Source organism: Taudactylus pleione, unplaced genomic scaffold (assembly GCF_031769625.1).
Source record: "Taudactylus pleione unplaced genomic scaffold, aTauple2 ptg001031l, whole genome shotgun sequence".
NCBI lineage: Eukaryota > Metazoa > Chordata > Amphibia > Anura > Myobatrachidae > Taudactylus > Taudactylus pleione.
In genome coordinates this window covers 459,127-480,742 of record NW_028285432.1, presented here as the reverse complement: position 1 = coordinate 480,742, position 21,616 = coordinate 459,127, and positions in this window count along the sequence as shown.

Below are 21,616 nucleotides of genomic sequence, written 5' to 3'. Positions count from 1 at the left end.
GGTGCTGTCCTGTGTGTTGTGCTGTAGGCCGCTGCCTTTCTTATTCTTACATTACAGGTGCTGTCCTGTGTGTTGTAGTGTAGGCCGCTGCCCTTCTTATTCTTACATTACAGGTGCTGTCCTGTGTGTTGTGGTGTAGGCCGCTGCCCTTCTTATTCTTACATTACAGGTGCTGTCCTGTGTGTTGTGGTGTAGGCCGCTGCCCTTCTTATTCTTACATTACAGGTGCTGTCTTGTGTGTTGTGGTGTAGGCTGCTGCCATTCTTATTCTTACATTACAGGTCCTCTCCTGTGTGTTGTGGTGTAGGGCGCTGCCCTTCTTACATTACAGGTGCTGTCCTGTGTGCTGTGGTGTAGGCCGCTGCCCTTCTTACATTACATGTGCTGTACTGTGTGTTGTGGTGTAAGCCGCTGCCCTTCTTATTCTTACATTACAGGTGCTGTCCAGTGTGTTGTGGTGTAGGCCACTGCCCTTCAATAAAAATAAAAACTTTTCCAGGTGTTGTCCAGTGTGTTGTGGTGTAGGCCGCTGCACTTCTTACATTACAGGTGCTGTCTTTTGTGTTGTGGTGTAGGCCACTGCCCTTCAATTAAAAAAAAAACTTTTACAGGTGCTGTCCAGTGAGTTGTGGTGTAGGCCACTGCCCTTCTTACATTACAGGTGCTGTCCAGTGTGTTGTGGTATAAGCCGCTGCCCTTCAATAAAAACAAAAACTTTTACAGGTACTGTCCAGTGTGTTGTGGTGTAGGCCGCTGCCCTTCTTACATTACAGGTGCTGTCCAATGTGTTGTGTTGTAGGCCGCTGTCCTTCAATAAAAATACAAACTTTTACAGGTGCTGTCCTGTGTTTTGTGGTGTAGGCCGCTGCCCTTCTTATTCTTACATTACAGGTCCTCTCTTGTGTGTTGTGGTGTAGGCCGCTGCCCTTCTTATTCTCACATTACAGGTGCTGTCCTGTGTGTTGTGGTGTAGGCTCATGCCCTTCTTATTCTTACATTACAGGTGCTGTCCTGTGTGTTGTAGTGTAGGCCGCTGCCCTTCTTATTCTTACATTACAGGTGCTGTCCTGTGTGTTGTGGTGTAGACCGATGCCGTTCTTACATTACAGGTGCTGTCCAGTGTGTTGTGGTGCTGGCCGCTGCCCTTCTTACATTACAGGTGCTGTCCAGTGTGTTGTGGTGTAGGCCACTGCCTTTCTTACATTACAGGTGCTGTCCAGTGTGTTTGGGTGTAGGCAACTGCCTTTCTTACATTACAGGTACTGTCCAGTGTGTTGTGGTGTAGGCCACTGCCCTTCTTACATTACAGGTGCTGTCCAGTGTGTTGTGGTGTAGGCCACTGCCCTTCTTACATTACAGATGCTGTCCTGTGTGTTGTGGTGTAGGCCGCTGCCCTTCTTACATTACAGGTGCTGTCCAATGTGTTGAGGTGTAGGCCGGTGCCCTTCAATAAAAATAAAAACTGTTACAGGTGCTGTCCTGTGTCTTGTGGTGTAGGCCGCTGCCCTTCTTATACTTACATTACAGGTCCTCTCCTGTGTGTTGTGGTTTAGGCCGCTGCCCTTCTTATTCTCACATTACAGGTGCTGTCCTGTGTGTTGTGGTGTGGGCCGCTGCCCTTCTTATTCTTACATTACAGGTGCTGCACTTCAATAAAAATAAAGACTTTTACAGGTGCTGTCCAGGGTGTTGTGGTGTAGACCGCTGCCCTTCTTACATTACAGGTGCTGTCCAGTGTTTTGTGGTATAGGGCGCTGGCCTTCTTACATTACAGGTGCTGTCCAGTGTGTTGTGGTGTAGGCCGCTGCACTTCTTATTCTTACATTACAGGTGCTGTCCATTGTGTTGTGGTGTAGGCCACTACCCTTCTTATTCTTACATTACAGGTGCTGTCTTGTGTGTTGTGGTGTAGGCCCCTGCCCTTCAATAAAAATAAAAACTTTCCCAGGTGTTGTCCAGTGTGTTGTTGTGTAGGACGCTGCACTTCTTACATTACAGGTGCTGTCTTGTGTGTTGTGGTGTAGGCCTCTGCCCTTCAATAAAAATAAAAACTTTTCCAGGTGCTGTCCAGTGTGTTGTGGTATAGGCCGCTGCCCTTAAATAAAAATAAAAACTTTTACAGGTACAGTCCAGTGTGTTGTGGTGTAGGTCACAGCCCTTCTTACATTACAGGTGCTGTCCAGTGTGTTGTGGTATAGGCTGCTGCCCTTCAATAAAACTAAAAACTTTTGCAGGTACTCTCCAGTGTGTTGTGGTGTAGGCAGCTGCCCTTCTTACATTACAGGTGCTGTCCAATGTGTTGAGGTGTAGGCCGCTGTCCTTCAATAAAAATAAAAACTTTTACAGTTGCTGTCCTGTGTTTTGTGGTGTAGGCCGCTGCCCTTCTTATTCTTACATTACAGGTCCTCTTTTGTGTGCTGTGGTGTAGGCCGCTTCCCTTCTTATTCTCACATTACAGGTGCTGTCCTGTGTGTTGTGGTGTAGGCCGCTGCCTTTCTTATTCTTACATTACAGGTGCTGTCCTGTGTGTTGTAGTGTAGGCTGCTGCCCTTCTTATTCTTACATTACAGGTGCTGTCCTGTGTGTTGTGGTGTAGGCCGCTGCCCTTCTTATTCTTACATTACAGGTGCTGTCCTGTGTGTTGTGGTGTAGGCCGCTGCCCTTCTTATTATTACATTACATGTGCTGTCCTGTGTGTTGTAGTGTAGGCCGCTTCCCTTCTTATTCTTACATTACAGGTGCTGTCCTGTGTGTTGTGGTGTAGACCGATGCCCTTCTTACATTACAGGTGCTCTCCAATGTGTTGTGGTGTAGGCCGCTGCCCTTCTTACATTACAGGTGCTGTCCTGTGTGTTGTGGTGTAGGCCACCGCCTTTCTTACATTACAGGTGCTGTCCAGTGTGTTTGGGTGTAGGCCACTACCCTTCTTACATTACAGGTACTGTCCAGTGTGTTGTGGTGTAGGCCGCTGCCCTTCTTACATTACAGGTGCTGTCCAATGTGTTGAGGTGTAGGCCGGTTCCCTTAAATAAAAATAAAAACTGTTACAGGTGCTGTCCTGTGTTTTGTGGTGTAGGCCACTGCCCTTCTTATTCTTACATTACAGGTCCTCTCCTGTGTGTTGCGGTGTAGGCCGCTGCCCTTCTTATTCTCACATTACAGATGCTGCCCTTCTTATTCTTACATTACAGGTGCTGCACTTCAAGAACAATAAAGACTTTTACAAGTGCTGTCCAGTTTGTTGTGGTGTAGACCGCTGCACTTCTTACATTACAGGTGCTGTCCAGTGTGTTGTGGTATAGGGCGCTGGCCTTCTTACATTACAGGTGCTGTCCAGTGTGTTGTGGTGTAGGCCGCTGCCCTTCTTGTTCTTACATTACAGGTGCTGTCCAGTGTGTTGTGGTGTAGGCCACTGCCCTTCAATAAAAATAAAAACTTTTCCAGGTGTAGTCCAGTGTGATGTGGTGTAGGCCGCTGCCCTTCTTACATTACAGGTGCTGTCCAGTGTGTTGTGGTATAAGCCGCTGCCCTTCAATAAAAACAAAAACTTTTACAGGTACTGTCCAGTGTGTTGTGGTGTAGGCCGCTGCCCTTCTTACATTACAGGTGCTGTCCAATGTGTTGAGGTGTAGGCCGCTGTCCTTCAATAAAAATACAAACTTTTACAGGTGCTGTCCTGTGTTTTGTGGTGTAGGCCGCTGCCCTTCTTATTCTTACATTACAGGTCCTCTCTTGTGTGTTGTGGTGTAGGCCGCTGCCCTTCTTATTCTCACATTACAGGTGCTGTCCTGTGTGTTGTGGTGTAGGCCGCTGCCCTTCTTATTCTTACATTACAGGTGCTGTCCTGTGTGTTGTAGTGTAGGCCACTGCCCTTCTTATTCTTACATTACAGGTGCTGTCCTGTGTGTTGTGGTGAAGACCGATGCCGTTCTTAAATTACAGGTGCTGTCCAGTGTGTTGTGGTGCAGGCCGCTGCCCTTCTTACATTACAGGTGCTGTCCAGTGTGTTGTGGTGTAGGCCACTGCCTTTCTTACATTACAGGTGCTGTCCAGTGTGTTTGGGTGTAGGCAACTGCCTTTCTTACATTACAGGTACTGTCCAGTGTGTTGTGGTGTAGGTCACTGCCCTTTTTACATTACAGGTGCTGTCCAGTGTGTTGTGGTGTAGGCCACTGCCCTTCTTACATTACAGATGCTGTCCTGTGTGTTGTGGTGTAGGCCGCTGCACTTCTTACATTACAGGTGCTGTCCAATGTGTTGAGGTGTAGGCCGGTGCCCTTCAATAAAAAAAAAAAACTGTTACAGGTGCTGTCCTGTGTCTTGTGGTGTAGGCCGCTGCCCTTCTTATACTTACATTACAGGTCCTCTCCTGTGTGTTGTGGTTTAGGCCGCTGCCCTTCTTATTCTCACATTACAGGTGCTGTCCTGCGTGTTGTGGTGTAGGCCGCTGCCCTTCTTATTCTTACATTACAGGTGCTGCACTTCAATAAAAATAAAGACTGTTACAGGTGCTGTCCAGTGTGTTGTGGTGTAGACCGCTGCCCTTCTTACATTACAGGTGCTGTCCAGTGTTTTGTGGTATAGGGCGCTGGCCTTCTTACATTACAGGTGCTGTCCATTGTGTTGTGGTGTAGGCCACTACCCTTCTTATTCTTACATTACAGGTGCTGTCTTCTGTGTTGTGGTGTAGGCCTCTGCCCTTCAATAAAAATAAAAACTTTTACAGGTGCTGTCCAGTGTGTTGTGGTATAGGCCGCTGCCCTTCAATAAAAATAAAAACTTTTACAGGTACAGTCCAGTGTGTTGTGGTGTAGGCCACTGCCCTTCTTACATTACAGGTGCTGTCCAGTGTGTTGTGGTATAGGCTGCTGCCCTTCAATAAATCTAAAAACTTTTACAGGTACTCTCCAGTGTGTTGTGGTGTAGGCAGCTGCCCTTCTTAAATTACAGGTGCTGTCCAATGTGTTGAGGTGTAGGCCGCTGTCCTTCAATAAAAATAAAAACTTTTACAGTTGCTGTCCTGTGTTTTGTGGTGTAGGCCGCTGCCCTTCTTATTCTTACATTACAGGTCCTCTTTTGTGTGCTGTGGTGTAGGCCGCTTCCCTTCTTATTCTCACATTACAGGTGCTGTCCTGTGTGTTGTGGTGTAGGCCGCTGCCTTTCTTATTCTTACATTACAGGTGCTGTCCTGTGTGTTGTAGTGTAGGCCGCTGCCCTTCTTATTCTTACATTACAGGTGCTGTCCTGTGTGTTGTGGTGTAGGCCGCTGCCCTTCTTATTCTTACATTACAGGTGCTGTCCTGTGTGTTGTGGTGTAGGCCGCTGCCCTTCTTATTCTTACATTACAGGTGCTGTCTTGTGTGTTGTGGTGTAGGCTGCTGCCATTCTTATTCTTACATTACAGGTCCTCTCCTGTGTGTTGTGGTGTAGGGCGCTGCCCTTCTTACATTACAGGTGCTGTCCTCTGTGCTGTGGTGTAGGCCGCTGCCCTTCTTACATTACAGGTGCTGTACTGTGTGTTGTGGTGTAAGCCGCTGCCCTTCTTATTCTTACATTACAGGTGCTGTCCTGTGTGTTGTGGTGTAGGCCACTGCCCTTCTTATACTTACATTACAGGTGCTGTCCTGTGTGTTGTGGTGTAGGCCGCTTCCCTTCTTATACTTACATTACAGGTGCTGTCCTGTGTGCTGTGGTGTAAGCCGCTGCCCTTCTTATTCTTACATTACAGGTGCTGTCCTGTGTGTTGTGGTGTAGGCCGCTGCCCTTCTTATACTTACATTACAGGTGCTGTTCTGTGTGCTGTGGTGTAGGCCGCTACCCTTCTTATTCTTACATTACAGGTGCTGTCCTGTGTGTTGTGGTGTAGGCCGCTGCTCCTCTTATTTTTACATTACAGGTGCTGTCCTGTGTGTTGTGGTGTAGGCCGCTGCCCTTCTTATACTTACATTACAGGTCCTCTCCTGTGTGTTGTGGTTTAGGCCGCTGCCCTTCTTATTCTCACATTACAGGTGCTGTCCTGCGTGTTGTGGTGTAGGCCGCTGCCCTTCTTATTCTTACATTACAGGTGCTGCACTTCAATAAAAATAAAGACTGTTACAGGTGCTGTCCAGTGTGTTGTGGTGTAGACCGCTGCCCTTCTTACATTACAGGTGCTGTCCAGTGTTTTGTGGTATAGGGCGCTGGCCTTCTTACATTACAGGTGCTGTCCATTGTGTTGTGGTGTAGGCCACTACCCTTCTTATTCTTACATTACAGGTGCTGTCTTCTGTGTTGTGGTGTAGGCCTCTGCCCTTCAATAAAAATAAAAACTTTTACAGGTGCTGTCCAGTGTGTTGTGGTATAGGCCGCTGCCCTTCAATAAAAATAAAAACTTTTACAGGTACAGTCCAGTGTGTTGTGGTGTAGGCCACTGCCCTTCTTACATTACAGGTGCTGTCCAGTGTGTTGTGGTATAGGCTGCTGCCCTTCAATAAATCTAAAAACTTTTACAGGTACTCTCCAGTGTGTTGTGGTGTAGGCAGCTGCCCTTCTTAAATTACAGGTGCTGTCCAATGTGTTGAGGTGTAGGCCGCTGTCCTTCAATAAAAATAAAAACTTTTACAGTTGCTGTCCTGTGTTTTGTGGTGTAGGCCGCTGCCCTTCTTATTCTTACATTACAGGTCCTCTTTTGTGTGCTGTGGTGTAGGCCGCTTCCCTTCTTATTCTCACATTACAGGTGCTGTCCTGTGTGTTGTGGTGTAGGCCGCTGCCTTTCTTATTCTTACATTACAGGTGCTGTCCTGTGTGTTGTAGTGTAGGCCGCTGCCCTTCTTATTCTTACATTACAGGTGCTGTCCTGTGTGTTGTGGTGTAGGCCGCTGCCCTTCTTATTCTTACATTACAGGTGCTGTCCTGTGTGTTGTGGTGTAGGCCGCTGCCCTTCTTATTCTTACATTACAGGTGCTGTCTTGTGTGTTGTGGTGTAGGCTGCTGCCATTCTTATTCTTACATTACAGGTCCTCTCCTGTGTGTTGTGGTGTAGGGCGCTGCCCTTCTTACATTACAGGTGCTGTCCTCTGTGCTGTGGTGTAGGCCGCTGCCCTTCTTACATTACAGGTGCTGTACTGTGTGTTGTGGTGTAAGCCGCTGCCCTTCTTATTCTTACATTACAGGTGCTGTCCTGTGTGTTGTGGTGTAGGCCACTGCCCTTCTTATACTTACATTACAGGTGCTGTCCTGTGTGTTGTGGTGTAGGCCGCTTCCCTTCTTATACTTACATTACAGGTGCTGTCCTGTGTGCTGTGGTGTAAGCCGCTGCCCTTCTTATTCTTACATTACAGGTGCTGTCCTGTGTGTTGTGGTGTAGGCCGCTGCCCTTCTTATACTTACATTACAGGTGCTGTTCTGTGTGCTGTGGTGTAGGCCGCTACCCTTCTTATTCTTACATTACAGGTGCTGTCCTGTGTGTTGTGGTGTAGGCCGCTGCTCCTCTTATTTTTACATTACAGGTGCTGTCCTGTGTGTTGTGGTGTAGGCCGCTGCCCTTCTTATTCTTACATTACAGGTGGTGTCCTGTGTGTTGTGGTGTAGGCCGCTGCCCCTCTTATTCTTACATTACAGGTGCTGTCCTGTGTGTTGTGGTGTAGGCCACTGCCCTTCTTATACTTACATTACAGGTGCTGTCCTGTGTATTATGGTGTAGTCTGCTGCCCTTCAATAAAAATAAAAACTTTTACAGGTTCTGTCCAGTGTGTTGTGGTGTAGGCCACTGCCCTTCTTACATTACAGGTGCTGTCCTGTGTGTTGTGGTGTAGGCTGCTGCCCATCTTATTCTTACGTTACAGGTGCTGTCCTGTGTATTATAGTATAGGCCGCTGCCCTTCAATAAAAATAAAAACTTTTACAGGTACTGTCCAGTGTGTTGTGGTGTAGGCCACTGCCCTTCTTACATTACAGGTGCTGTCCAATGTGTTGTGGTGTAGACCGATGCCCTTCTTACATTACAGGTGCTGTCCAGTGTGTTGTGGTGTAGGCCACTGCCTTTCTTACATTACAGGTGCTGTCCAGTGTGTTGTGGTGTAGGCCGCTGCCCTTCTTACATTACAGGTGCTGTCCAGTGTGTGGTGGTGTAGGGCGCTGCCCTTCTTACATTATAGGTGCTGTCCTGTGTGTTGTGGTGTAGTGCGCTGCCCTTCTAACATTACAGGTGCTGTCCAGTGTGTTGGGGTGTTGGCCACTGCCCTTCTTACATTACAGGTACTGTCCAGTGTGTTGTGGTGTAGGCCACTGCCCTTCTTACTTTACAGGTGCTGTCCAATGTGTTGAGGTGTAGGCCGCTGTCCTTCAATAAAAATAAAAAATGTTACAGGTGCTGTCCTGTGTTTTGTGGTGTAGGCCGCTGCCCTTTTTATTCTTACATTACAGGTCCTCTCCTGTGTGTTGTGGTGTAGGCCGCTGCCCTTCTTATTCTCACACTACAGGTGCTGCCCTTCTTATTCTTACATTACAGGTGCTGCACTTCAATAAAAATAAAGACTTTTACAAGTGCTGTCCAGTGTGTTGTGGTGTAGACCGCAGCCCTTCTTACATTACAGGTGCTGTCCAGTGTGTTGTGGTATAGGGCGCTGGCCTTCTTACATTACAGGTGCTGTCCAGTGTGATGTGGTGTAGGCCACTGCCCTTCTTATTCTTACATTACAGGTGCTGTCCTGTGTGTTGTGGTGTAGGCCGCTGCCATTCTTATTCTTACATTACAGGTGCTGTCCTGTGTTTTGTGGTGTAGGCTGCTGCCCTTCAATAAAAATAATAAAACTTTTACAGGGGTTATTCACTCCATAATAATGGAGAATAAAATAGGGGAAGATCAAGAACCACTTCCTCCTAGTGCTGAAGCTTCTGCCACTAGTCATGACATAGACGAAGAAATGCCATCATCGTCGTCTGCCAAGGCCGATGCCCAATGTCATAGTAGAGGGCATGTAAAATCCAAAAAGCCAAAGTTCTGTAAAATTACCTTAGAAAATAAATTGAAATAGTTTGAGGAGAAATGTAAACTTGCCAATATGCCATTTACGACATGGAGTGGCAAGGAACGGCTAAGGTCCTTCCCTATGTTCATGACTAGTGGTTCAGCTTCATATGATGATGGAAGCTCTCCTCCTCCTGCTAGAAAAATTAAACGAGTTAAGCTGGCAAAAGCACAGCAAACAACTGTGCGCTCTAATTCTAAGAAGATATCACAAATCCCCAAGGAGAGTCCAAGTGTGGCGACGGTTGCGATGCCTCACCTTCCCAACACTGGACGGGAAGAGGTGGCTCCTTCCACGATTTACACGCCCTCTGCTGGAAGGAGCATCCACAGTCCACTTGCTGCTATTCAAATTGAAGACGTCACTGTTGACGTACAACAGGATGAGGATATTGGTGTAGCTGGTGCTGAGGAGGAAGTTGACGAGGAGGATTCTGATGGTGATGTTGTTTGCTTAAATCAGGCACCGGGGGAAACCAAACATTCCACCTCTTTTGTCTGGAAATATTTCAGTCCAAATCCGGACAACTACTGTCTTGCCATATGTTGCGTATGTAAAGGTGTAATGAGTAAGGGTAAGGACATTAAACACCTAGGAAAATTCTCGCTTATACCTCACCTGCAGCGCGTTCATAAAAAGTTACTGCCAAGTTCAGAAACTGTGGCTAAAACCCTAAGCAGTCCAGGGGCACCTAAATCCCTTTGTCCTGTTGTATCCAAGTGCCTGCAAACCACACCGTCAACTCCATCCTCGTCAATTTCCTCCTCAGTCAGGATTGGAAGTAGTCCTGCAGGCCATGTCACTGGCATGACTGACTCCTCTCCTATCCGGGATTCCTCCGGAGGATCCTGCATTGCTATGCCTACTGCTGCCGCTGCTGCTGTTACTGCTGGGAGTCGTTCATCATCCCAGAGAATAAGTTGGAACAGCACTACTACTTTTACTAAGCAATTGACCGTCCAACAGTCCTTTGCGAGTAAGATAAAGTACAACAGCAGTCATCCTGTTGCAAAGTGGATAACTGAGGCCTTGACAGCTTTGTTGGTGCATCTGGTATCCGCCATTAGTACAGTGGGATTTAGACAATTGATGGAGGTAGTGTGTCCCCGGTACCTAATCCCGTCTAGATTCCACTTCACTAGGCAGGCGATACTGTACAGAGAAAGTACAGAGAAGTCAGAAAAAGTGTCCTCAGTGTCCTAAAAAATGCGGTTGTACCCAATGTGCTCTTAACCACGGACATGTGGACAAGTGGAACAGGGCAGACTAAGGACTATATGACTGTGACAGCCCACTGGGTAGATGTATCGCCTTATGCAGCAACAACATCAGCATCACCAGTAGCAGCATCTCAGAAACGCCAGCTCGTTCCAAGGCAGGCTACGCTGTGTATCACCGGTTTCAGTAAGAGGCACACTGCCGACAACCTCTTAGAGAAACTGCTGAGGGAAATCATCGCCCAATGGCTTACCTCACTTAGACTCTCCTGGGGATTTGTGATATATGTTTGTGGATGAAGTCCTTCAGTCCGGACCAGATGTCCAAATTTGGTACTGCCTACCCCCTGAATCACCGCCAGTGGGTTGCTTAGGATATCTAAGTTGTTTCCTGGCAGCCCCAGTTGCTAGAGAAAATGAAGAAGGAACTGTTGCCATGTCACGTTCCGCTTCAGCTGACAGTGTTTTCACCAGCAGATCTTTGCACTTCTGCAGGCTTGTGTCCGCTGGAAAGAGAGACACCACGTAGGCTTTAAACCTAGGATTGAGCATGGTGGCCAAAATGTAGTGGTCTGATTGCAACAGATTGACCACCCTCGAATCCTGGCGAAGCGATTGAAGGGCTTCATCCACAAGTCCCACATGCTGAGCGGAATCGCTCCGTCTTAGCTCCTCCTTCACTTTCTCCAGCTGCTTCTGCAAAAGCCTGATGAGTGGAATGACCTGACTCAAGCTTGCAGTGTCTGAACTGACTTCACGTGTGGCAAGTTTGAAGGGCTGGAGAACCTTGCACAACACAGAAATCATTCTCCACTGCGCTGGAGTCAGGTGCATACCCCCTCCTTTGCCTATGTCATTGGTGGATGTATAGGCTTGAATGGCCTTTTGCTGCTCCTCCATCCTCTGAAGCATATAGAGGGTTGAGTTCCACCGCGTCACAACCTCTTGCTTCAGGTGATGGCAGGACAGGTTCAAGAGTGTTTGCTGGCACTCCAGTCTTCGGCATGCAGTTGCTGAATGGTGAAAGTGGGCAGAAATTTTTGGGGACACCCAAAGCGTCTCCTGCACGGCCCTGTCATTTTTCAAAAAATTCTGCACCACCAAATTTCTTGTGTGAGCAAAGCATGGGACATGCTGGAATTTGCCCAGATGTAATGCCCGCACAATATTGGTGGCATTGTCAGATATCACAAATCCCCAGGAGAGTCAGTGAGGTAAGCCATTGGGCGATGATTTCCCTCAGTTTCTCTAAGAGGTTGTCGGCAGTGTGCCTTTTACTGAAACCAGTGATGCACAGCGTAGTCTGCCTTGGAACGAGCTGGCGTTTCTGAGATGCTGCTACTGGTGACGCTGATGTTGTTGCTGCGTAAGGCAACACATCTACCCAGTGGGCTGTCACAGTCATATAGTCCTTAGTCTGCCAAGTTCCACTTGTCCGTGGTTAAGTGGACATTGGATACAACTGCATTTTTTAGGACACTGAGGACACTTTTTCTGACGTCTCTGTACATTCTCGGTATCGCCTGCCTAGTGAAGTGGAATCTAGACGGGATTTGGTACCGGGGACACACTACCTCCATCAATTGTCTAAATCCCACTGCACTAATGGCGGATACCAGATGCACGTCTAACACCAACAAAGCTGTCAAGGCCTTAGTTATCCACTTTGCAACAGGATGACTGCTTGTTGTACTTTATCTTACTCGCAAAGGACTGTTGGACGGTCAATTGCTTAGTAAAAGTAGTAGTGCTGTTCCAACTTATTCTCTGGGATGATGAACGACTCCCAGCAGCAGCAGTAGGTGTAGCAATCCAGAATCCTCTGGAGGAATCCCGGATAGAGGAGAGTCAGTCATGCCAGTGACATGGCCTGCAGGACTACTTCCAATCCTGACTGAGGAGGAAATTGACGAGGAGGGAGTTTAATGGTGTGGTTTGCAGGCACTTGGATACAACAGGACAAAGGGATTTAGGTGTCCCTGGACTGCTTATGGTCTTTACCACAGTTTCTGATGTGACAGTAACTTTTTATGAACGCGCTGCAGGTGACGTATAAGGGAGGATGTTTCTAGATGGTTAATGTCCTTAACCTACTTTTTACACCTTTACATAAGTCAAATGCAGTATGGCAAGCCCCTGTAAAAATTATTTGTTTGAAGAAGGGCAGTGTACCCCTACACACACAGGGAAGCCCCTGTAAAAATTATTTGTTTGAAGGGCAGCGTACCCCTACACCACACAGGGCAGCCCCTGTAAAAAATATTTTTCTTTTTGGGAAGCAGCCCCTTGACAGACAGGAGCACAGCACCCCTGCGCTCCTACGCCAATGACAGGTGTGGCTAACATGCACACAGAAAAAAAAAATATTTTTTTTTTTTCACAGTGGGGTGGATGAAGAGAGTACCCCTGAAAGACAGAGCACCCCCTGGACAACACAGCACTACAACCAGCCAGCCCCTATATGGACAACACTAGCTAGCCAGCCCTTATGTATATGGACAACAGTAACCAGCCAGCCCCTATGGTCAGCGTCAGCAACAGCTCCCAGCTCCCTCCCTCTTCTCAGTAGCCAGCCAGCCCAGTATGTAATGTATATAATATAAGTACTTTATTATAACACACAACAGTAGTCAACAGGTCCCTCCCCCTGCACACTCCACAGCCGGAATGAAAAATGGCGGGGATCACGGGACCTTTATAGAATCCAAAACCCGCGAGCAGTGCCAGATTAAGGTCCTCATGGGCCTGGAGCTGAAATCTATGAAGGGCCTATTGTGTACAGTCGCAAGAGGTGTTACAACTGATATGGGGGTATGGTCTATCGTGGGGTGTGGCTAGCCATGGAGCATAGCTACCTACTTACATTTAACCATCTTCATCTCCCTCCCCTCTTTGATAATGAAGCATACACTAAGGGCCATATTCAATTTGAGGTGGAAAGTCAAAGTCCGGACTTTTTTCGCCATCATTGCCGTTTTTAGTGGGGATAAAGTATTGGCGCATGCCCGCTTATCCCCGTATCCAATTAGGAATCGTCGAAAACCGGACCCGGTGGAAAGGTAAGTATCGAAAAGTCTAGGCAATTTTCGGGAAATCATCCCGCCACCCCTCAAACGATGGTCTGACATGGGGGATCACTATGGGTACCCCCCGAATTGGCCTGCTAAAGGTCATTTGGGTTTTCTCAAGCAGCAGGTGCTTTAATGCGCCTTTAAACAAGTGGTGTAGAATAGCATTTTGCATTATTTTTGGGGAAAAATAACTTGTCCCATCAAATTTGGGGTACATAAAAATGGGTGCAAGCAAAGTCCGGACTTTTTTCGCCATCATTGCCGTTTTTAGTGGGGATAAAGTATTGGCGCGTGCCCGCTTATACCCGTGTCCAATTAGGAATCGTCGAAAACGGGACCCGGTGGAAAGGTAAGTGTCGAAAAGTCTAGGTAATTTTCGGGAAATCATCCCGCCACCCTTGAAACGATGGTCTGACATTGGGGATCACTATGGGTACCCCCGTATTGGCCTGCTAAAGGTCATTCGGGTTTTCTCAAGCAGCATGTGCTTTAATGCGCCTTTAAACAAGTGGTGTAGAATAGCATTTTGCATTATTTTTTGGGAAAAATAACTTGTCCCATCAAATTTGGGGTACATAAAAATGGGTGCAAGCATATTTTTAAGTCCCTAAAGTTAGTTTTTAAAATTCTTCAAAAATCCACCTGCCGCAACCAGCCGCATTCTAGAAAACACCTGCTGCATACTTGGGAGACCCCCCCTTGACTCTATTTCGCTAGTTTTTAACTTTGTTCCCCATCTTTTTTTTTACACCCCCCAACACGAAACCCCTTTTTTGGGGGTGTCCTAGGCTACTTTTTTAATTTTTGTTGACACAGATTATTTTTAAGGGACATTCCAAAGGATGCAGGCTACTTTTTTAACGTTTGCACCCCTAATCCCCAATTCTGCACTTTTTTCTGCACTATTCTATGGTGAAAACTTATCCCCGTTTTTTGACAAACATTTTTCGCACCTGCGAAAAGTCTTTGAAATTGAATATGGGGATAACGGACTTTTCTGATCTAATTGAATATGGCCCTGTTCTATAAAAAATTTAAAAAAAAAACACAAACTGGTTTATTAATAAAATGCAAAAATTTTTTTATCAATAATGTGCTTTAACAGAAACATTCCTGAAAATTGCTAGTTTTCAACTAACTAACCTTGAACAAAGTAAAAGGTGCAGAACATAAAAACATAAATAATACTTAAATACATATGTACTACATATTATATACACACACACACAGGACCTCATTCAGAGTCAGTCGTAAGCGGCCGCTCGGTCGTACTCATCCGATGTTTCCAAACCACACATGTGTACTGTTAGTTGTGCGCATGTGCGTACGAGTCCTTGCGATCTAAAATGCTGTCGATTGTACGGCTTACGAGCAGGAAGTGGCTTCCGAGAGTTGATTGACATGAAAGGCCGTTTGTGGGTGTTGACGGGGGTGGTGGTCTAAAAACGCAGGTGTTCCTCACCATTTTCAGGGCATTTTAGGGGCGTACATAAATTTCCCGCTACGACCGACATAGAAGGCCGGAAGTAGTAAAACGTCACTCTGCGAGCAGAATAGAGGCCTGGCTGATCGTACAGCTTGAGGTTGGGTATGTGCTCTCTCAAGCACCAGAGTACAATCGATACTATCGAATGTGACTGATGTTATGTTTGATGTTTCTATTTTGTGCCACACAATGCAAGCAGCTAATAATCATTTGTTGTTGCTAATAACACTGCTAATTGGCTTGTAATTGATTCAGTGGCGTTTGCATTAGAGAATAATAAGAATAAATATATTTCATGGGGATGGCTTATTCTATGCGTTTTTTTGTTAATTTTTGATGTAATTTGCACACAACGCAAACGGCCGCAACCATCAGAAGAAAATTAACATACAGCGACTGACAACTATTGACTCGATCGCTAGCTGCTATCACTCGCTAGCTAGAGGAGGTGCATTGTTCAAGTATGGGCGTCACTTTGGTTGCGACTGACCGGCCGTGCGATTGCTTCCTTTTTCAGGCGTACAACAAAGCGGCCGCTTACGACCGTCTCTGAATGAGGTCCACAGTGTGTGTGTGTGTGTGTGTGTATATATATATATATATATATAATATTTTTTTTATTACACACCCACACATATATATCCTGAAAATAGCGTTACTATCACTGAAACTTGATTATATCCGTTTGTCTATGCCTGTTATTGGCCAAGTGCCGCACCTTACTCTACTGCCTGCTTTGCTTTTGCTGTGAGGGCACTGGCCAAGGTTACATCGTGATTTGGAGTGCCAGACCTTGGACATGTGTAAGTATGTTTGAATATATACTAGGGGTGAGCGGGTTCGGATTTCTGAAATCCGAACCCCCCCGATCCGAGTCCGATCCGAGTCCGATCCGAGTCAGGCTCGACTTTTCCCGCCTGACTCGGATCTGAAATCGAGGCAAAACGTCATCATCCCGCCTTCCGAGTCTCGCGGGTTTTGGATCCTATATAAGGTACCCGCGTCGGCGCCATTTTCTCACTCGGCTGTGGACAGTGAAGAGGGAGGGTGGGAGTTAGGGCTGGCTGGGCTGTGTAGTGTAGTGTAGTGTAGTGCTGCTGTTGTCGACTACTTCAAAGTCCATAGGGGCTGGCTGTGTTGTGCTGTGCTGTTGTTGTTAATACGGGCTGTGTCCACTACTTCAAAGTCCATAGGGGCTGGCTGGACTGTGTTGTGCAGTCAGTTCTCCATAGGGGCTGTGTCCACTCCAAAGTCCTGTGCAGTGTCCCAGTCCTAAAGGGGTGCTGTAGTGTTGTCCAGGGGGTGCTCTGTCCATCAGGGGTGCTCCCCCCAAGTGCTAAAAAAATAATATATTTTCTGTGTTTGTGAATTGTGTGCGCAGTAGCCGCACGTGCATCAACAAAGTAGTGCCAAGCGTGCGCCTGTGTCATAAGTAAAGGGCCGGCTGGCTTGACCGCTAAAGGGTGCTGTAACCCCCAAAGTACACTCCAGTCCAAACCAAAAAAAAATTATTTTCTGTGTTTGTGAATTGTGTGCGCAGTAGCCGCACGTGCATCAACAAAGTAGTGCCAAGCGTGCGCCTGTGTCATAAGTAAAGGGCCGGCTGGCTTGACCGTTAAAGGGTGCTGTAACCCCCAAAGTACACTCCAGTCCAAACCAAAAAAATATATATTTTCTGTGTTTGTGAATTGTGTGCGCAGTAGCCGCACGTGCATCAACAAAGTAGTGCCAAGCGTGCGCCTGTGTCATAAGTAAAGGGCCGGCTGGCTTGACCGTTAAAGGGTGCTGTAACCCCCAAAGTACACTCCAGTCCAAACCAAAAAAATATATATTTTCTGTGTTTGTGAATTGTGTGCGCAGTAGCCGCACATGCATCAACAAAGTAGTGCCAAGCGTGCGCCTGTGTCATAAGTAAAGGGCCGGCTGGCTTGACCGTTAAAGGGTGCTGTAACCCCCAAAGTACACTCCAGTCCAAACCAAAAAAATATATATTTTCTGTGTTTGTGAATTGTGTGCGCAGTAGCCGCACGTGCATCAACAAAGTAGTGCCAAGCGTGCGCCTGTGTCATAAGTAAAGGGCCGGCTGGCTTGACCGTTAAAGGGTGCTGTAACCCCCAAAGTACACTCCAGTCCAAACCAAAAATATATATATTTTCTGTGTTTGTGAATTGTGTGCGCAGTAGCCGCACGTGCATCAACAAAGTAGTGCCAAGCGTGCGCCTGTGTCATAAGTAAAGGGCCGGCTGGCTTGACCATTAAAGGGTGCTGTAACCCCCAAAGTACACTCCAGTCCAAACCAAAAAAAAATTATTTTCTGTGTTTGTGAATTGTGTGCGCAGTAGCCGCACGTGCATCAACAAAGTAGTGCCAAGCGTGCGCCTGTGTCATAAGTAAAGGGCCGGCTGGCTTGACCATTAAAGGGTGCTGTAACCCCCAAAGTACACTCCAGTCCAAACCAAAAAAATATATATTTTCTGTGTTTGTGACTTGTGTGCACTGTGGCTGCACGTGCATCAACAAAGGAGCAGCGCGAAGCGTGCGCCTGTGTCCCATAAGTAAAGAGCCGGCTGGCTCATTTCTTAAAGGGTGGTGTAACCCACAAAGTGCACTACTCTCCAGCAAAAATAAAAAAATATTTTCTGTGTTTGTGTGCGCTTTAGCCGCACGTATATATCAATATAACATAAATGGAGGACCAAACTTTCTCCAATAAAAATAAAATAGGGAAAGATCAAGAACCACTTCCTCCTAGTGCTGTTGCTGCTGCTGGGAGTTGTTCATCATCCCAGAGAGGAAGTAGGAACATCACTACTTTTACTAAACAATTGACCCTCCAACAGTCCCTAGCGATGAGGATGAAGTACGACAGCAGTCATCCTGAAGCAAAACGTATAACTGAGGCCTTGACTGCTATGTTGGTGTTAGACGTGCGTCCGGTATCCGCCATTAGTGCAGTGGGATTTAGACAATTGATGGAGGTAGTGTGTCCCCGGTTCCAAATCCCATCTAGATTCCACCTGCATCCTCAAAGCAGCAGCGACAAGCGTGCGTCTGTCTGTTAAAGGGTGGTGACACCCTCAAAGTGTGCTACACAAACAATAAAAATATTGTGCTTTTTTTTTCGGTCTTTGTGAAATGTGTGGGCTGTAGCCGCACCTGCATCCTTAAAGCAGCAGCGACAAGCGTGCGTCTGTCTGTTAAAGGGTGGTGACACCCTCAAAGTGTGCTACACAAACAATAAAAATATTTTTCTTTTTTTTTCTGTCTTTGTGAATTGTGTGGGCTGTAGCCGCACTTGCATCCTCAAAGCAGCAGCGACAAGCGTGCGTCTGTCTGTTAAAGGGTGGTGACACCCTCAAAGTGTGCTACACAAACAATAAAAATATTTTTCTTTTTTTTTCGGTCTTTGTGAAATGTGTGGGCTGTAGCCGCACCTGCATCCTTAAAGCAGCAGCGACAAGCGTGCGTCTGTCTGTTAAAGGGTGGTGACACCTTCAAAGTGTGCTACACAAACAATAAAAATATTGTTCTTTTTTTTTCTGTCTTTGTGAAATGTGTGGGCTGTAGCCGCACCTGCATCCTTAAAGCAGCAGCGACAAGCATGCGTCTGTCTGTTAAAGGGTGGTGACACCCTCAAAGTGTGCTACACAAACAATAAAAATATTGTTCTTTTTTTTTCTGTCTTTGTGAAATGTGTGGGCTGTAGCCGCACCTGCATCCTTAAAGCAGCAGCGACAAGCGTGCGTCTGTCTGTTAAAGGGTGGTGACACCCTCAAAGTGTGCTACACAAACAATAAAAATATTGTTCTTTTTTTTTCTGTCTTTGTGAATTGTGTGGGCTGTAGCCACACTTGCATCCTCAAAGCAGTAGCGACAAGCGTGCGTCTGTCTGTTAAAGGGTGGTGTAACTTTCAAAGTGCTCCAAAAAATAAAAAACTATTTTTTTAATGTGTTTGTGACTTGTGTGCGATGTAGCCGCACTTGCATCTTCAAAGCAGCAGCGACAAGCGTGCGTCTGTCTGTTAAAGGGTGGTGACGCCCTCAAAGTGTGCTACACAAACAATAAAAATATTCTTCTTCTTTTTTCTGTCTTTGTGAATTGTGTGGGCTGTAGCCACACTTGCATCCTCAAAGCAGCAGCGACAAGCATGCGTCTGTCTGTTAAAGGGTGGTGTAACCCTCAAAGTGCGCTACACAAACAATAAAAATATTCTTCTTTTTTTTTCTATCTTTGTGAATTGTGTGGGCTGTAGCCGCACTTGCATCCTCAAAGCAGCAGCGACAAGCGTGCATCTGTCTGTTAAAGGATTACATCGGTGACAGCATCCAAGTAGGCATGTCAGACAGTCCGTACCTGTACTGGCAGGAAAAAGAAGCAATTTGGAGGTCCCTGTACAAACTGGCTCTATTTTACCTGAGTTGCCCCCCCTCCAGTGTGTACTCCGAAAGAGTGTTTAGTGCAGCCGGGAACCTTGTCAGCGAAAGGCGTAGGAGGTTGCTTCCACAAAATGTGGAGAAGATGATGTTCATAAAATGAATTATCAACTCTTCCAGGGAGACCAGCCTCCAGAACGTACAGAGGGACCTGTGGTTGTGGATTCCAGCGGGGACGAATTAATACTCTGTGAGGATGAGGATGTACACACTGAAGAGGGTGAGGAATCGGTGGATGAGGAGGATGAGGGTGACATCTTACCTCCGTAGAGCCAGTTTGTGCAGGGACAGATTAATTGCCAGCTTGTTTTGTGGGGGCCCAAACGAACCAATCATTTCAGCCACAGTTGTGTGGCAGACCCTGGCGCTGAAATGATTGGTTTGCTAAAGTGTGCATGTCCTGTTTATACAACATAAGGGTGGGTGGGAGGGCCCAACGACAATTCCATCTTGCACCTCTTTTTTTTCTTTGCATTATGTACAGTTTGGGGCCTAGTTTTTCAAACTACCATCCTGTCTGCCACTGCAGTTTCACGCCTAGATGGGTCACGTGTTTGTGCCGCCCACTCGTGTCGCTTAGCATAGTCATCCAGCTACCTCGGTGCAACCTTTTGGACATAAAAACACTATTGTGAGGTGTGAGGTGTTCAGAATAGACTGGAAATGAGTGGAAATTAAGGTTATTGAGATTAATAATAGCATAGGAGCAGAAAAACCTACAAATTCTGTGATTTTAGCTGTTTTTATGCTTTTTTTCAAAAAAATACAGATCCAAAACACAAAACCCAGAACCCAAAACACGGAAGGGTGGTTTTGGCAAAACCAATCCAGATCCAAAACACAAAGAAAGATCCAGATCCAAAACCAAAACACGAAAAGTGGCGGTGCACACCCCTAATATATACACATACATACACACACAGTTTATATATATATATATATATATATATATATATATATATGCTGCATCTTGAGGAAGGGGTGTGTTACCCCGAAATGTCGATGACTGATTAAACTTGGCAGGGCCGAAACTAGGATTTTTGTCACCCGGGGCAAGAGAGCAATTTGGCGCCCCAACCCCCCCGCCCCCCCCAATATATCTATTGACTCCTCAAATCTAGCACCGGGCCCTGACCTACACAATAAAATGGTTTTCAGGATACACATGTCAATGTGCATGCAGGATTAACTGCTTTAAATTGTTAGTGAATACAAGATTACTCTGATCATGGCTATGACACAGTATACATAACTTTAGATACAGTAGCACTGAATCATCAAGACAATACATATTGATACTGGTCTGAAACTTGTATAAAATAGAGGCACTTGTGCCCATCTCTTGGTGATCTGCATGGTAACCTTCTCACAGAAGTGCAACACAGTTGTGCCCCCGGAATCTAAATGTGTGTCTGAGAGTGTAAAACGCAGGTCAGACAGAAATTGCTCTAGGAGCTCCCTAACCTGATCAGTGCCAGCTCCCAGAAAAGATAAACACAGGTCACAGCAGTACAGAGCGGCCTCATCCTGAAACTTGTGGCCGGCCCCTGGTGCCTGAGCCTGGGGATGGTATGTGAACCCGGACCCTGCGCCTAAATCCGGGGAGCGCGCCACCTGCGGCCAGGAGTCAGGACTGTGAACAGGACAATTCCTTCTGTCAGCCAGCACAGGAAGCTGAGGACTGAGCCAGGCAGACAACGAAGTGACAGACCCAGGAGGCACTGCTGTAACAGTGACAGCATAGGGGTAATATACTGTATGCAGCAATCAGGGAACCAGGACAGTGAGTGTGACTAGAACGCATACTACCTCATCACCGGATGAGACATCTCTGAGCTCTTGGCACCCCCTCAAATCTGGCACCCGGTGCACATGCACCCTTAGCCCCCCCCCTAGTTGCGGCCCTGAACTTGGTTTCACAAGACTCCGAGTGCCGCCTGCTGTGTGATCTGTATGATGGGGATGCGTTCTCCTCTTACAGGAAGGCACCGGAGCACATAACTTTATTACATTGAGTGCCGGATCATTGTTGTACATACATACACAAATCAAACTGACCGGCACTCCTCTGAAGAATCAACTTGCTACGGTTCCATCAGAACAAATAAAAATTAAACAGAACAAAAAACTGCGGCACTCGGAGACTGATGTTAATCAAATATATGAAATGGTGTCACAAAAAGAATCCAAAGTTTCGGAGCTCTGTAGCTCCTATGTCAAGGTGTGAACACCTTGACAAAGGAGCCACAGAGCTCCGAAACTTTGACAAAGGAGCCACAGAGATCCGAAAGTGGCTCAGATGGGGGGGGCTCGGGGGGGTTCGGATTTTGAAAATCCGATCCCGCTCATCCCTACTTTAAACATGTATCTCAATAAGCACACTCTGTTTCTTTCATTTCC